At 28.3% G+C, this 18,533-nt stretch overlaps 1 long non-coding RNA gene across 1 annotated transcript; it reads left to right on the top strand.

The window, feature by feature from the left end:
- The first annotated feature begins 3,322 nt into the window (after positions 1-3,322).
- LOC136087363 (uncharacterized) lies at positions 3,323-10,817 on the top strand. The gene is made up of 3 exons (XR_010641747.1): positions 3,323-6,472; positions 10,225-10,379; positions 10,709-10,817. It is a non-coding gene; the product is annotated as an uncharacterized LOC136087363 (long non-coding RNA).
- The last annotated feature ends 7,716 nt before the right edge of the window (positions 10,818-18,533 follow it).

The following is an 18,533-nucleotide window of genomic DNA, read 5'->3' on the forward strand; positions in this document are numbered from 1 at the left end:
TAGTTGTATCAACGCTACAGTTTGTGCCATGAAACTGATGCATAATTGAATTAAGTTCGACAGCAGTCATGCGAGGATTATTCTTGCAAAACCTTACTAATAATCTATCAGCCTTTTCAGTTGTAACTTTAGGTCTTCCAGAGGCGAGGCTTGCTTTCAATAGTTTTGCGCTGACGAAACCTTTTGATAATGTGACATATTCCTGGTTTAGAAATATTGTAAAGTTCAGAAATCCTTTTGTAAGTCATTTTTTTCCCCACAGCTTTTATAATTAATTTCTTTATTTCATCTGAAACTTCCTTAGCCTTTTCCATGCTTTTAAAATATCACTACATAATTGAATTATAAAACTTCACAAATAATTCCTCAATTAGTTATACTTCATTGCTTTTGAAATATCTCAAGTTAATTCAAATAATAAATTTCAGAAAAAATTTGACCTTTAATAATGCCTTTGTTTACAAAAACCTGATATAATTGCGGGTTATTATACTGTTTCTAAACTTTTGCTCGGAAGCCTTTTCAAAAAAACAATAAAAATTAATTGACCGGTATGTTTTAAAAATTTTGTTAAATGGATTTTGAATTGATATAATATAGAGAACATTCGGTAAAAATTTCAGGTTATTTGAAAAAGTTTGTGAAAAGTTTTGCGTTAAAAACTGAAAAAAAGTAGGTGTTTCTAAACTTTTGCACGCTACTGTATATATATTTTTACATATATATATATATATATATATATATATATATATATATATATATATATATATATATATATATATATATATATATATATATATATATATATATATATATACGCTACTGGTGTATATATATATATATATATATATATATATATATATATATATATACGCTACTGGTATATATATATATATATATATATATATATATATATATATATATATATATATATATATACGCTACTGGTATATATATATATATATATATATATATATATATATATATATATATATATATATATATATATATATATATATATATATATATATATATACGCTACTGGTATATATATATATATATATATATATATATATATATATATATATATATATATATATATATATATATATATATATATATATATATATATATATATATATATATATATATATATATATATATATATATAGTTCTATAGTTTGTTGGCTTTAGGAAGAGCGGAAGGAAAAAAGTGATTCTTACGCCAACACATACGTCACTTTTAATTACTTTTGACTTTCGTCCAACATTTCCGTGTTGGACGAAAGTAAAAACCATTAATTTAATTACAAATTAATCGTTTTTTAAAAAAACCACAAAAACGCAAATTTAATTGACCAGAATGTTTTTAAAAACATTCTGAATGTTTTTATAACATTTTGAATGTTTTTAACAATATAAACAATGTTTTTATTTTTATTTTTTTTAATAAAATGTTTTTATTTTTATTTTTTTTAATAAAATGTTTTTATTTTTATTTTTTTTACTGTAAATCATGCGCGGAGTGTTGCTACATCGACTATCTTATAGCCTGACTCGCAAGGGAGTGCTGCTACATCGACTGACAAATAGCCTGACTCGCAAGGGAGTGCTGCTACATCGACTGACAAATAGCCTGACTCGCAAGGGAGTGCTGCTACATCGACTGACAAATAGCCTGACCCGCAAGGGAGTGCTGCTACATCGACTGAGGGTTTGGTTGGGGCAGGCAGTCTATCATTATTAAAAAAAAAAAATTCCGGTCTTGCATTTTAATTTTTACTTTTTGTCAACAAAATATCGAAAAAACTTTCGGACAACATCTAAGGGTTCTATATATATATATATATATATATATATATATATATATATATATATATATATATATATATATATATATATATATATATATATATATATATATATATATATATGGGGCTAAGGAGGGCATTAAGACCACTTTTTTCATATACTTTCAGATTTTTCTATTGTAAAAAATGAATATTGTGAAGTGTTTCTATTGTGTTTCTATTGTAAAAAATGAATATTGTGAAGTTCACAAATATTTTTTTTCCTAGTGACAGACAACATATTTTTATACAAGGCATAGCATTTTATATGGAAAAAAAAGGCATAGTATTTTATATGGAAAAAAAGTTTTGTATTGTGCCAAGACTGGTAAGAAGTTATAAAAAAAATCGCAAAAAATAAAAAAAGGCGGGCAATAAAACTAAGTATATTGAATGTATATATTTTTACCAAGACTTAGCGCAATTGTTAAAATTTCATTTGGTAATTTAAATACTGTCTCTTTTTGTAATTAAAGTGCCTTCAACATTATATAAAATGTCAAATATGTCATAACACACCTATTTATCACTTCTAGCTCCACTTATTCCAAAACTTTTCATACGGTAGAATACGGTACAGTAGAATTTCGACCAGGAATAAAATACTATAAAGCTAAAACTTTGTTCAAGTAAACACAAATGTGTGGTAATTCACAAAAACAAAAGCCCCAAATATCGTAGCTCCGAAATGGGAAATTTCAGGCCTATATAAAAGGACCTATACAATTGTTCGGGGAGAAAAAAAGATTTTTCAAAAAAAAATTATTTACCGTTGGAACAATTTAAATAATTCTAATTTATATTCATATAAGAAATGTGGTCTAAAAATGAGTATTCAAGAAGTTATTATTAAATATGCCAATCAAAAAATTATAAGTAATACAGGTATACATTGTAATTTGACTATTGAAGTAATCCTTTATAGATGATATAATTTATACAAAGTTAAATCTATTGTCTATAGCTATTCATTATATAAATAAAATAAATTTCAAATCCAATTAGTGGTGTGTGATGACTAACCACGGATTTATGCCAAGGGTGGATCCATAGGAAGGGGGAGGCAATCGCTTCTTTAGACATTTACAATTTATTTTTTTTTGTAAACTTTTATATTAACACAGCACTTTGTTTAAATTATGTGAGTAAATTAAAGAGGCTATTTAAAATCAGCAAAAAAAATTATGGACTTGCCTGCTTAAAAATCATTAAACCTGAAAATTAACCCCTCCCCCCTCTTTCATGGTAGTCAGGATCCACCAAATTGAAAAAGCATGCCTTCCCCCCCCCTCCTATTACTACAAAGTCTTGACCCCCTTCCCCTTGATATGTGCTCTTCATTAGTGATCCAGTAGCAAAAAATTCCGACTCGTTAGTTACTTTATTTTCTTAATAATAACAAAAACATTGTGTTACTTTAAAAGTAACACTATGTTTTTGTTATTATTAAGAAAATAAAGTAAAAACTATTTGAAACATGGTTAACTTTTGAGTCAAAAACAAATGAAATAAACTTATTATTTTTTATTTCATATATGGTCAAAATATGTAAACTTATAGAGACCATTATCCTATATCTTGTCTTTTCTATAAAATAATTACATAATCATTTCTTTTTTTAACTTATTTTTAATTTATCTTAAGTTTCTATCCTTAACGTATAATATTGTGGTAATTTGAGGCTGGGAACTGATATATCTAAAAATTTTGACACTATTACCCGAAATGTGGAGGCATTGAGCTAATAATTTTTTTTTTTTTTACTATCTTATAAAACATATAAATTTATCAGCAGGTTTTTTAATTTGATCAAATAACCTTATGTTTAAAAGTTACAATCATGTAAGATTTCACCTTCCCTAAAATGAGGGGTTGTATACTTTACTTGATCATATTTTTAGAATACTTAAATAAAATTAAAAACCTGTTGATGAATTTAAAAATATCATAAAACTGTGTGAAAACAAAAAATTAAAAAGAAGTCAATTAAAAATAATAATTTTTAAGATTATATTTTTACAAAAGCTTAGAACAATTACTACACTTCCACTCCATGACTTTAACATCATCTAATTCAGTTATCATTGTACATTTTACGTGATGCCAAATGTCACAAACATGGCAGCACACCCACTGATCACCTTTATCTTCACAGCCACCACATTCAGGACATACAATGTTGCTGTTGTCATCATTATTATTATTATTATTTTTTTTTTTCTTCAATTTTTTTTTGTTTTGTTTTTTTGAAGCTTCTTCTCTTGTTCGTTTTAAACATGCTTCTGATATTAAACTTTCACCATAGCGAAACCTTTTAACCCGTGCAGATCTTCCATGAAGAGAGGTTTCTGCACATTTAGACTGTAATTGTTTAAGAAAAAAATCTTTGATAGAGAAAGTCGATGTAGAAACTGATAATGATGAAGCAGATGATATTGATGTTGAAATGGGAGCATCGTTAACACAAATGCATCAAAGATTAGGCATTGAACATGATCTTGTGAGATAATTAGTGGAGAATGTAGGTTTCTTTACTGGTGACTGAAAATATGCATACTTTATAAGCAAACTTTGCCGTTTACTTTTCACAGGTCAAAAAACTGATTTGTCTAAAGGTTGAAGAAGATGGGTGAGATGAGCAGGAATGCGTAGGAGAATAACATTATTTTTTATGCCAAATTAATAAGTGGGGAGCTAAACTGAGAAATATGACCATCAAATATAAGAACACGTGGGCGGTTTGCAAGGTGCTTTGTATACATTTGAAATATGCTTTGAAACCATTCTAAAAAATGAGGGCACTCCATCCAGCTCTTACTACTAGTAGTATAAACAGCTCCATCATGGCCACCTTTAACCCAGTCCATATACAATTTTTTTTCTTTTTAGGTAATATATGGTAACGATACATGCCCACTAGCAGAGCATGCACAATTGACAGTAATTTGCTCCCGGCCTAACCCACCAATGCTTTGTGACACTTGAGAAGCACCTTGTTTTGCTAATACAATTTGCTCCTTTAGGTCAGTGATGAACCCTGATTCATTAGAATTGAATATTTGACTAGGAAGGTTACTAATCCTGCATTTTTTAATGTTTTTTCGACTAGGTCAAAGCAAATTTTGATGGTCTCAGGATTTTTAGTATGGCTTCTTAAATTGCTTAAATGTTCAGTTTTTCTTGGCGTAATTTTGGGATTTCTTTGCAAAAAGGCATGCAACCAGTCTTTACTTGGTCGAGAATCTATAAATGGTGTATCAATACTGTTTGTTTTAAGAAAATCTTGTATTAGATCTTTTACTTCACCTCTAGTAAAACCCTATCCCCAATCAGCCATTAAAATAAGACATTCTGACAGCTCTTTTTCTTGCTGTGAGGTCAAAACTGTTTTTCAAATCAACTGATAGCTCACCATTTACTCTTTTCAAAAGAGCTCTCCTGTCACACCTAAAATGTTTGGATGCCTGGTTTATTGACATTTCTTTATTCAAAACAGAATTGCAATCATCTATCATTTCCTGGCTATTTGAGTAGGATTTCCTTCCTCCCTGCTTCAACTTTTTGTATGTTCGAACCATTCTAAAAAAAAAAAAAACTTTTGTTTGCAAAAATACATTTACAAAATTTATTTTTACATTTAAAAGTTGCTTTTAATTTTAGTCATAATTATTCAACTAAATAGTATGAAATTTATAGCTGATTTAAATTTATATGAGAGTCTTGCCATTTTTTACTAGTCAGGGAGGGCATTAAGACCTACTTGTTTTAAAATAAAAGTTTTATACTCTTAGTAAATCTCAAATAGGTCTTACCTTTGCTAGTATAACAAAAAAAATTGTGTGCAAGGTAATTTTAAAGTTATATGTTTGAAATGTCAAAACCTTGATTGGACGGCTCAATGACTCAATGATTTTTACTAAAATAAATATGACATTTAAATTATTATTTTTATGTCTATATATTACTTAAGTAGAACGTGTAACTTTAAAAAAGGATTAACTAAACTTAGATAGTACTTTACTTTCAAGAAAAATAAAAGCAAATAACTTGTTATAGACTTTTTAATTAAAAACTAAGGAGCACCGATACTGGAAAAGTTTTTCATAAATTTCGAACAAAATTAAAAACTGCCGTAAAAAATGTCGATATTGAAAACCAAATTAATCATGGTAAAAAATTAGTTGTTAGTCCAAGAAATGATTTAAACTACTCGCTTACATAATAATTAGTCCAGTTGACTTCTAAATTTCAATGTTGCATATGTCATTTTTAAGTAGTTTCTAGGCTTTTCTAAATGTGTTTCTTATTCATATGGTTTTACAAGCAAGGTCTGCAAGCAAATTTGAACTGAAATTTTTTTTTAGCCTTTAAGGAGAATTGATGTTGTTTTTTGTTTAATTTAATTTGCTTAAATATAGTAGTTTTAATAAATAAATGTTTGTTTGTTCTTGGTTTTTTACTTATTTGTTTTCAGATTCTTAAGAACTAGGCAACTTAGCTAAGCAAGTTTTGTTTTATTTTTTAGTGCAATTGGAAAGAGTTTAAAGCTATTTTTTAGTGCAATTGGAAAGAACTGAAGTGTTTTTTAGTCACTTCACACAATATAACTGGTACTGATTTGAGTGAGTTTACTATTTTTTTAATTTATTTTATATTGGATTTATTTTATATTAGATATATATTTTATGTATTTAACATGGAAAAGTGACTGTAATTTGTTGACACAAAAGTGATCAACAAATTACAGTCAGTAATTTGTTGATCACTTACTTAAATAATTTTGTGCATTGTAGTCTAGATCTTTTTTAAATTAAAAATAATTAATGTAAATAAATAATGTTTAATATTTTTAATAAACGACTTATGTATATAAACATAAAAAGATATGGATTTCAATAAATCTTAAGTTTAAATGTAGTCTTAGATTAGAAAAGATCACAATTTGTAAGATTCTTTTACATTTTTTTATTATTCAGCTTTAACAATAGTAATGTTACTGGCAGAGCCGGATTTACAGTTTTAGGGGCCCTAGGCCAAAAAAAGCCTGCGGCCCCATATTTAGAAATAATATGTTAGTTTAAAAAAATATAATTTTAGTTTAGCGTAATTAAAAGTTTTATTTCAATTTTTAAAAACATTTTTTAAAATCTACATAATCATTTTTCTGTATTTTTCATTAACGAAATCTTTAATCAATGAATCTATAAAAATTGACTTCATTTTGTCTGTGTTGCTTGATAATAATGCAAAATTGTTTAACGTTTTTTGTGACATAGTTGATCGCAAATCATTTTTTGTTAATTTTAATTTTGAAAATGACCTTTCTCCAAAGCATTTAAATATCATGAAACATTTGAAAATCCTAAGAATTTAAATTTAATAAAATCCTAAGATTTCAGTATTTAGAAATGTAGCCTCCATTTGTTTTTCCGTTATAAGTTTGTACAAAAACAAATGGGAGGATTCAGGAACTTGAGTATTAAAATGTTTTTACAAATACAGATCTAGATGTTCAATTCTGCATATAAATTATCATCAATATCTTCCGTGTAGTCTTCCACCAGACGATTAATGCATGTTTTCGGCTTATCTTTGTTGAATCTCGCGTCTATTAAAAATACAAATTTGTCATTCAGTTCCTGATAGCATTGAGCTCTTTCTTTTAAATTTGTAGTAAGATTATTGATAGTTTTTAAAAAAACATTTGTCTTAAACTCTTCATGTGGACTTTAAGATTCTTCTGATCAGTTTTCACCGAGTAGCGCTTTCTTATTACGGTGTCTCTTTTGTGAATAATCTATATCTGGTAACAGTAATTTTGTATCTTGTTCTATTAAATCGAATGTGTTAGTTAATTCAAGAAGATAATCTTCAAGAGATAAATAAAGTTCAACACATGTATCTAGAGTAATAGTTGCACTTTGCAATGATTTGGAAACAGCATTCATCTATTGCGAAATTTGATCCCATATTATTGTTTGTGAAACAAATTCAAAAGTTTTCATTTTCGATAGTAAATTTCCAGCCACAGCTCTTGTTTTATGTTTCAAAACTTTCACACTCATTGATTTTGACCAATCCTTCCTTTAATTTATTGTAGTTCTGGTGAATGGTTTTGACCGAGTCAGCATGAGTGCTCCACCAAGTATTCGATAGTGATTTCAATGAACTACTTGCAAACTGCTCCAAAACACTCCACAACTTTGTAGAAGCAGAGAAAAAATTGTACAGTTCTTGAAAAATACCAAAAAAATTGATTCCCTCGATGCAGCAATCTACAGCAGCCTCTCCTACCAAGTTAAGAGAATGACCTGAACATGGTAAGAATTTTATTGAACAGCTTATTGAACTCCAAAGTTCTAGTTTTCATTCCATTATATTTTCCAGTCATATTGCTTGAGTTATCATAAGACTGGCTTCTGCAGTTGCTGATTTCCAAGTTTAATTTTACGTTTAAAAAGTCCATGGTTGCGTTTGCTAAATTTTCCCCGGTGTGATTATCGATCTGAATGAAGTTGAAAAATTTTTCAATAGGCTCATTAGAAATTTGATTAATGTACCTCAAGATCACACATAGTTGATCTTTGTGACTCGCATCAGGTGTTGAATCTACTGATAATCCATAATACTTAGATTTTAAAACATCGTTGCTGATTGATTGCAAAACTTTTCTTGCCATCAATACGGTTAATTCATTACATGTATTCTTTGAGAGGTAGTTTGTTTTTCCAGAACCACTGTCACCATAATTTTTTATGTGTTTGGCTGATAAAGGATCAAACTGAGCAATCAACTCTAGCAGACCAATAGAATTCCTGTTGCTCTCAGACCCAAATTTTTCATTTGAACCTCTAAAAGCTAAGTTTCTTTCGATCAATGTGCAAATTACAGCTATAACTCTTCTTACAACCTCTCTCCAGTAGTTTTTTTTCTTTGCAATTTGTTAAGAAGTTGATCATTTAAAAAAACCTTGTTATTTTTTCTGTGAAAGTATGCTAATGAAGCTTTTCTGTGGTCTGATGAGTGTTCATGCCCCCGAATTTTTCCAATTTTTATATACTGTTGAAGCTAAAGCACATTTTGAAGGTTCAAAAAGCTTGCAGACAAAACAGAATATACAACCTAATGCTGGGGAATATATGAACCATTCTCTATTAAACGTTTCACCATTTACTTTTTTCCCCATTAACAAGCCTTTTGAGCAATATCGATTGCGGTCTTGATACATCATTTTAGAGGATTTAAAGTCATAATCTGCATTTTAACAGCGCTTATTTACTTGACTTAAAAGCGTCCAAAATATCGCTTAAGTTTAATGCAATTTAAAATTTAAAACAATTACTTTCTTCAAATACTAAGATATTTTACTTAAAAGCGTGCAAAATTTTTCTTAAAATAAACACATTCATTTTATTTTAAATCAAATATTTTAAAACATTATGCACAAGTAATAAAAAAACAAATTTATTAACTACCGTTTTTAATATCAATCTGGATTATTAATCAGGCTGTTTTGCAAATAAATTTTTACTACTATTGTAAACCTTAATTAATTAGAAAAACAGCCTTAATTATAGTTATTTTCTTGGTTTGATAAGTTGAACCAAGTAATTCTAGAAAGTAATATTTTAGAAGGTTCTTGGTTGAACTTTTAATAAAAAAATGTAATGTTTTTAAAAAAATGTCAAATGTTAAATAAAATTGTTGAGTTGATTGTTAGTTAAAGTTACTATTTATACCAATGAACAAAATGTTGCAAAATGCTTTTTGTTTAATTTTCGTCTTAAAATATTTTATTTTTTTTTAATCACGAAAATATTTAGAAAAATAAAAAAATTGTGTAAAAATTTTTTGCACAATTACTTTTTAATGACTATGCACTAATGAGTATGCACTTTCCAAAAACTAAAATTTAATTTTGTTGCAATTCGATTTTGGGGTGCCTTTTTTTACAGGGCCCCTAGGCCATGGCGTATTTGGTTACTAGCAATATGTTTAATGATAATAGTGAAATTGAAGTGGATAATATTAGGCTCAAAGAAATTATTAATGTAAATATTAATTGGCAACTTGAAAATAGTTATATTTAAGTAAAAGAGATAGGTCTAGGCAAGATGAAATTATTCGTTGTGGAAATGTAAGAAATAAAAATTCTGGCAAGTAAGTTTTCTACTCAGCGAGCAGAAAACTTACTTGTCCGAATTAAGTGTCAAGCAGTGTTAATGTCTGTTTATTTAATTTTACTTTAGACAATTTAGAACAAAGCAAAGTATGAGTTTTACTATTTATAGTAACAATTAATAACAGTTTTGAATTTAAATGATTTTAATTTTTTTTACAATTTTAAACATAATTATGTTCTTTTTTTTTTTAGTTGCCTTTGTCATCACTTAATTAGTTTGCTTACTGTTGAAACATGGTTTTAATTTTGTAAATTTAATATGATGTGAAATTTACTCTATTAATCAATAGTCAACAGTTAGAGAGAAGCTGGAGCTTAATTAAGAAATGCTGAAAATTAAAACAAAGGTAAAAATAATTTTGTTTACTAGTAATATAATAAAACCAGTTACTACTATTTATTGCGTGTTTTTTTACTTTTTTTAACATACTGCTTTGGAAACACTTTCTCTCCCTCTCTCTCTGTTAGATGAGAGGGAGAATTAATAAATTTTTTTTAATTACTCGGGAGACAGTATTGTGTGCTTACAAATATTTTATGCTATGCACTATTGTTGCTGTGTTTTGTGTTAATAGACCTAGGCTGTTATAGCTATTTTTTATTCTTTATATTTTCTGTTATATTATTATCCTATTTCTACTAACAATAATTTTTAATTTCTTTTTTCTTTTTGCAGGCTTTACTTGACTTCCATTTCTTGGTACCTGTATTGTGACAGATTTAAAAAAAAAACTGAACTGATGTTAATGCGTTCTTTACGTCAAAAATATCATCATTAACTTGAATTTAATGTGTTATATTGTTAGTTTTCCGTTTTAAAAGTCATACTTTAAAACTTAATTTAAGAGCAGGAGTGTTTGGTTGTGTTTAGATCATATCCCACTCGCAACGATTTTATGATGTTAATATTTTGCTGGACAATAGAATTGTGGACTGTAATGCTGCCTCTCCAAACCAAAACCCTCAGTCAATGTGTGTTCACTTTACTGCGCCTATCCATAAATCAGTCGTTGCATGTACACTCTACTGCGCAAATCCCTAAATCGGTAGATATATGCGCACTCACTACCTTTAGTAATAGATTGTTCGGTAAACTACTAAAGTCGTCAAAATCAATGCGAGTGGGATATGATATAAACCAGCGGCTCTCAACCTTTACATTGCCGCGACCCTTTTAATACAACCGCTTTGATATAGCGACCCCAACTGTAAAATTATTTACGCACATAGGCCTAAGTAACTGTACTTTTGCTTTTGTTATAGTATAAAATTATATATCGCAATATAAATTTCCGCATATACAGGAATTATTTTCATTGTGAAAAACTGAACATAGCTAAAGTTTTATGTTTAATCACAAAACAATATGTAATTACATTTTGTTCAAAATAGATTTCTAATTATAATTAAATTACAAGTAAATGAATTTTATCTTTATGACTTGCATTTATATTTACTTTTCCATATCACGTATTTACCATATTCATGTTGCGTACTTATGTGAAAATTTGAAAAGCATGACGTATTACGGATTAACAGTCTTATTTACAATACACTGCAAATGACTACATTCCTACAACACTTTTAACACTAAATTGTAACGCTTTTATTGAAACCTCTCTTATAATTCTCCATCCCCTCAAGAATTCTGTCATATTTATATTTTGAATAATCAGGTCTAGTTATATATAGATCTCTTAATTATTTTCTTTCAAGTTTGATTGCATTAATTAGCCTCCTCATGATTATATTATTCAGTATTAGCCTATTCAATCAGCCCCATTAACTTTGTCGAGTGATTATTTTCGACAAGTACCACTGAAAAAAATTTATACAATAACATCATGTTTTACATATTAAAATAGAGACAAAAAACCCATATTTCGATAGTCTTAGGCGACCCCTGGCAAATCGCCATTCGACCCCTGGCGGGGTCGCGACCCATAGGTTGAGAACCACTAATCTAAACACAACCGGAGTATTTTTTCTCTTATATTGTTACACTAACTTTTTTTCAAATTTTGTATCAAATTAAAAAAAAATTATATTAAAAATTGATTTTAATTTTGTTGAAATAAAATTCTTTTTAAATGAATAAACAAGGAAATACAAGTAAAAGAAACTTATTAAGAAGAATAAAACGAAAATAATGTTGTTGAAAATAAATCTAGCATTTCATGATCTTGCGCACATCAAACTGCTAGTAGCTGTTCTATTGAAAGAAAAATTAAATTAAACTGTTTGAGTTTGACTCTGAAAAAGATACTTACTTTGTTTTTATTTACTTTTTAATTCTCGAAAACTGATCGCTGAAACCGCATGCAATAACTGCTTTTAGCCATTACCTTTATCAGATGTTGATTCTAGTAGAAAAAGATTTACACATTTGTTGCAGTCAAAATGTGAACTCTGTGGTTATATTAAAAGATTCAATTCATCAACCAAATCAATAAATGCTAAATTGGAAAACCAGCACAGGTAACACCAGTTTTGCCGGAGAGGATCGGAAAGGTGCAAATATTGGGTTCTCAATAATAAAAATTACAAATCAAAATCGGCTATACCTATATGGATTAAGAATCTTCTTTTATCAATCATCAATTATCTTTAAGCTGATGATCATTTAATCAAATGTTTGCATGGTAAACAGAAAATGCTAATAGAGCTTTAAATTCAATTACATGATCTTGCGTACCAAAGCACACATTTATTAGTAAGTTCACAATTGAAATGGGAACCTACTCAGCAGTGCTATATTATAATGATAGTGCTAATGGTGTATTAGATGTTTTAAAGTACTTTGGCCTGAATGGAATAGTCACATTAGCTTCATCATGTAAAATTGACAAAACCAGAATTTGACGTATGAAGTCAAAGGCAATGGTTAAAATTAAAACGCAAAGAAAAAAACTGTTAGCAGTTAAAAAAGGTTTCATAGATAATCCACAAGTAAAAGACACATGTAATAGTTACATTGCTGGTGGATTTTGATAATTTCTATGTTCTTTTTTTAATTTTTTTTTCTTATTTTAGCTTTTTTAGCCATACGTCTTATATGAAACTTTGAAACACATTATCTCGTTAACCGAACTCTGCCTAATTATAAAATTTTCAGGACTTGTTTATTACAATATAATTCTAATTTGACTCCCAGGTTTTTAATACAAAGCTATAAAAGATGAAATATTGTAGTTTAAAGTGCTAAAATTATTGATATTTTATATAAATGTAAAGTGATTTTGTTAAAAATGCAATATCTTTTGAAATAATTTGAATAACAAAAATTCCCATGGTCACGCAGGATGAAATATGCTTAGAAAACTATGTACAAAATTTTGTTTGAGTTATAAAGGTAAAATCAAGTTATAAGATTTTAAAGTTTTGCTTAAAATACAGCTTTTACAAAGTATTTTTAGCCATTTTAAATTTAATTTCCAAAAAAAAAATTTTTATGTTTTTTTTAATTTAATTTTTGCATAATTTTTTTTTTCAAAGAAAAATTTACTACAATTAAAGTTTACTACAATTAAAAAAACTCTGCTCTTCATTGTGTGCCACCTTAAATTTCCGCTAAAAAGTTATGATAGTGTAAGAGCGCGTGGCCTCTCTTACACTATCATAACTTTTTTTTATCTTAAGTACCTGTTACTACTCAAAACCAACATGATCTAAATTATATAGCTGACCATCGTTTCTACTTGTGTAAGGAGTATGCGCTAAGAAATTTTCAGCCTTTATAAAATAACGTAGATCTGGCGGCCACAGGCTCTTAGACTATGAGTTAAAAACGGAAACGGTGAACGATGGGATTGAATGAACGCAGATTGTTTATTATGGATTTTCAGACAAACTCTATTTATTTGGTGGACGTGTAAACGACGCACCCCTATGAAATACTAATAATCATGAATATTACTATCCTAATCTTTACTCTCAACTAATGAATGTATATTTTGTTGTGTCAATCCCTAATGTTCATTCAAAGTATGTTCATTTAACTCCATCCGTCACTTATGGCCAAATGATGTAATAACACTCTAATTGATTTAATTAATTAATTTTACTAGATCAGTAAAATATCATTTTGGATAAAACGTGTTTTAAACTTAGGGGGGAAGGGGGTGCGCTGTTAACACGTCCGCTCTTTATCCTATATGCAAATTGGAAATGTCAGCCTAATATGTCAGACATAAATTTACGCAAAGTTAGACAGATGTCTAGAGAAAAGATCAAAGATCAAAGGGGAAAGTATAACATTAGAGTTAAAAAAATATATCTTATTTAATGGACGGAGGTTGCTTTGAAAGCAGTTTTTGTTGATAAACTCTGTTAATTTCGTTGTCTATTAAAGTTTTAACGGGCAACAACAGCAGCAGCAAACCAACTCAAGTGTAGAAAGTGTCGTATGGTTTTGAAAGAAGCTTTAGCAATTCAAAATAGCGAATGATATCAGTGCGAAAATTTAAAATGCAAGGTAAGGCTTTGTAAAACATGCAACAAACTCCGATTTTTATTGCGCCAAAAAGTGCAGCATAAGTGACAATTCAACTCAACCTCCAGAAATTCTTAAACTCAATATCATCACATAAATAAAAATATTTTCTTTATTTTATTAAAGATTAAAAAAATTAAACATTAAAAAGAAAAAAACTAAAAAAAATAACCATTAATAACAATCAAAAAAACGACCAATTAAAACTGGTTGTTTTTATAACTGTTATTGTTGGTTTTTATTTTGTATCATTGTATGCATTTTTTAAATATTCTTTTAATTACCCATCAATTTGCATATTTTAAACTCTCCAAATATGAAGGTAGAATGAAATAGTTTTTTTTCTAATTAAATAAAATTTCTTAAAATACTTTAATAAATTTTATTTTAGTATTTTAAGATATTTTCGCTCTTTTTAGAAATTTTGTTTATAAAAACTGCGGCTCACTGTTTTTATAAACAAAATTTAAAGGTTATTTTTTAAAAATATTATAAAGAAGCATAAAATTTCCCGCAATTTTTTATTTAATGTAAGTGATGAAAAATAAATAAAAAACAAACATTTGGTCTCATTAATAATTATTCAATTAATTACAACATTTGTTAATCGTCCTCGACTAACATTTTCTGACTGCCAACTACAGATCCAATTATGCCGACTTTCAGATAGCTCCACTGATGTTTTCATGTAGACCATAAATGGTTTAAAACTTAACAATAACTCAATTGTATCTGATGATTTAAATTTATTTTTTGATTCAACTAATATATAATCTATAATTGGAATGATGAGAGACCTTTGGAAACATTCCTCAAAGGGCTTATTAGCCCAATGAAATTATTGTCTGTGTGTACTCGTGGTGTAACTGGCTTTACATTTGATTTTTTGGCATGATTTTAGGCATGCTTACATATTTGTTCGGAAAACACGTTTATGTCTATTTTTATGATTTCTTTTTCTGAAATTATAGTTTTAACACACTTAAAGGTATATATATTAGAGCAATTCCACTGAGAAAAATTTTTCAAAAACAAAAATTGGTATGGGCGTGGAAGATTTAATGTATAAAACTAAGCATATTAAAAAAAAAATTTTAAAAAAGCATAAAACTGATTTGGGCTTTTAGCATTTAAAAATTTGGGTATTTTTGTGCGAATACATAAACTTTTGTTGAATAAAGCATGTTATAAAACTGGTTCAAATCTAATATTTAAGGCATATAACAATGTTGTTTGCCATCACTGATAGCACAGAATATTATTGTAAATATTTTACGGCCAACCACCCATGTAATATAGGGTGATAGGGGGCGCTGAACATAAATTAACACTTTTAAGCTTCAAAGACAATAATATAATAAAAGCAAAACAGAAGTTAAACAAAAACAGTAATGATCAATATCATTGGGATGACTAGTGGCATGACAGTTTGTCCCGGAAAGCAGATGTACAAGGAGTACCAAAGAAAAGTTACGTAAAAAGATAAGGTCCTTCACTGATATAGAAAAATTTAAAATAATAGATGCGCCAATCAGGGTTTTTCCGAGGCGACGTATTGGCTCTCCATGCCTCTGGGGACTCCCACTCATAAATATCTGAAACTTTCTCTTTATAGGTATTAATAAAAAAAATTAATAAAAGAACAGAGAGTTTAGGCTGCCCCCTCTTCCAGTTAAGAATTAGTGAAGTTGCGTGGGAAATCCTATCCATTGCTGTAATCAATACATAAAAAAAATGTTTTATTTTAGGGAACTTTTTTGTAAATGCCTATTTAAGATTTGTGTCACCTTTCCCAAATATTGCCAAGACCACCCCCAAAACAAGAAAGCAAGGCCTAAAAAAGATTTTATTTTTTAACTCTTTTATTTACCATTCAAAAAAACGAATCAGTTCATTTTCTAATACCTACCCTTAGGAAACAAATATAAATTTAATTTTATAAACTTATATAAATAAAGTTCAAATTAATAAATTGTTCTTATTACAATTAATATTACAAGAGTTACATTAAACAGTTTTTTTTTTAAATGCTTGGAACAAAATAATTGCTTTTGGTAACATTTTTATGATCTTCTTTCCTACTCTGGTCTTTAGTAAGAATAAAGCTGTGCCTTTTTTTAAGATCATAAACCAGTTTTGATGCTTCGGTTACTGACTTATCTGCACGTTTAACTCACTGAGAGTTGTTTAGAAGATATGTAAGCGGTAAAACCTCTATAGATTATTTTGTGTTCATTAGTTCAACTGTTGAAGAATAAATTATAGTAAGAGGTTCTGCTTCAATAAGGCATATTTGAACAAGATCAATTCAACAGTTTCAAAACAAAAACAGTTTCAATCAAAATCAATTTTCATTATTGTTTTGGGTTTAAGCTTAAGAACAAATTTTTTTTTCCTTATTTAGTTTTCTAATAATGAGTATTCGATCTATAGCTTTGTCTCAATTTACTTTCTCATCATCCATTACCATGCAAAAGAGAAAATCCTCCTGTAAACAGCAGAATGATTTTCCAGCTAAGTTTTTAAAGACGGCTTTTTGTATCTTTTTATCTTTCAATTTAGTCAACTCAATCATTTTAAACAGAATTTTTGCTGAATCTTTATAATGACCTGATTGTTTTATAGCAAACCAAATTGGAGAATATACTTGGACTATATACTTTGTTATCATAACCAACTCTGCTGATGGATTTGTTTCTCTAGTATATTTATACAAAATCCGTAATGCAAGTGTCAACCACCTTGCATGATTCACGGGTTCAGACTTTGTCATTGAATATTGTATAGATCATTACTTAAATCAGAAACAACACACTCATCCACAAATGACTGAATTTTGGACATTAATTTATAAAAAACTATTTTAGGGGTACATGTATGAATTTTTCTTAAACCAATGAACAAACTGGACCTTATATTTCTTTGGATCATTTGTGTTTCCATCAAGTTGAATAATTACTTGTCTTAATGGCAATTCATTATAGTGTAGCTGACATCCAACTAAATGTAATTTTCTATTTATAAATTTTTCTAGCTTAACAACGATACCATTGTCGGTACCAGTTTTTGAACTTGTTTAGTCAAGAACCGCAGCTTCAAGAGTTTCGGTGCTGTTGAACACATTTAGAACTTCTTTAGTTGCATTTGCTTTGGAAACTTCACTAGTAATAATTTTATGTGTTAAACATTTTCTTGTCTTCCATTTTCTGCAGTAAATGATGTGCTTCTTTTTCAATTCCAGGTATTATAATTGGCTCACCCTCTGAATTGTAAGCAGTTGTGCGAGCAAACGTTTCTTTATCTTTTTTATCATCAACTCCAATAACTTTTAATTGAAAAACCTCTTTACTATGGTCAATATCAAGTTTTACTCCTATCATAAACTTCTCACTATAAACTTTCTTTTCTGTAATGATATTAGTTCTTTCAGCAGCTGTTACTATGCCATAGTCAATGAATAATCCTGTACTTAAATGAGCAGCGGCATTGTTACTAATTCCATAACGTATATTAGTTGCGCTAGCCCAATTGCACTGGTTAACCAATTTAAGTACCAATTTAAGACACTTCTTTCTGAATATTTAAATGTACTTACGAATCACTAATAAAAAATATACATATGCCTATTTACCGCTAAATTCAATTTTTCAAGATTTTCCACACAAGACTCCTGTTTATCTAATTTTCCAATTAATTGTTTACTCTTTAATTTGATTAGTCTTTTTAATCAATTTTGCCAATCTGAAATGACCCTTTTCCAGCGCTTTTAAACTCTTTGGTCATTTAGGTATTTCCTTTCATTCACTGGTACCTAAATAAAGTAAATAGTAAACACTACTAATAAAATATTTTTTGCTGTAATTATCTCCTTAAAAATCGATTTTATAGTCTTAAAGTTTAGTTGCTAAATACCTTTTTTTCTTCATCACAGTTGCATAATATATACTTTTTAAAACAATATTTAATGTCACATCTAAACAGTCTGTAGAAATGATTTAATTTAGTTGTT

Source organism: Hydra vulgaris, chromosome 11 (assembly GCF_038396675.1).
Source record: "Hydra vulgaris chromosome 11, alternate assembly HydraT2T_AEP".
Lineage (NCBI taxonomy): Eukaryota > Metazoa > Cnidaria > Hydrozoa > Anthoathecata > Hydridae > Hydra > Hydra vulgaris.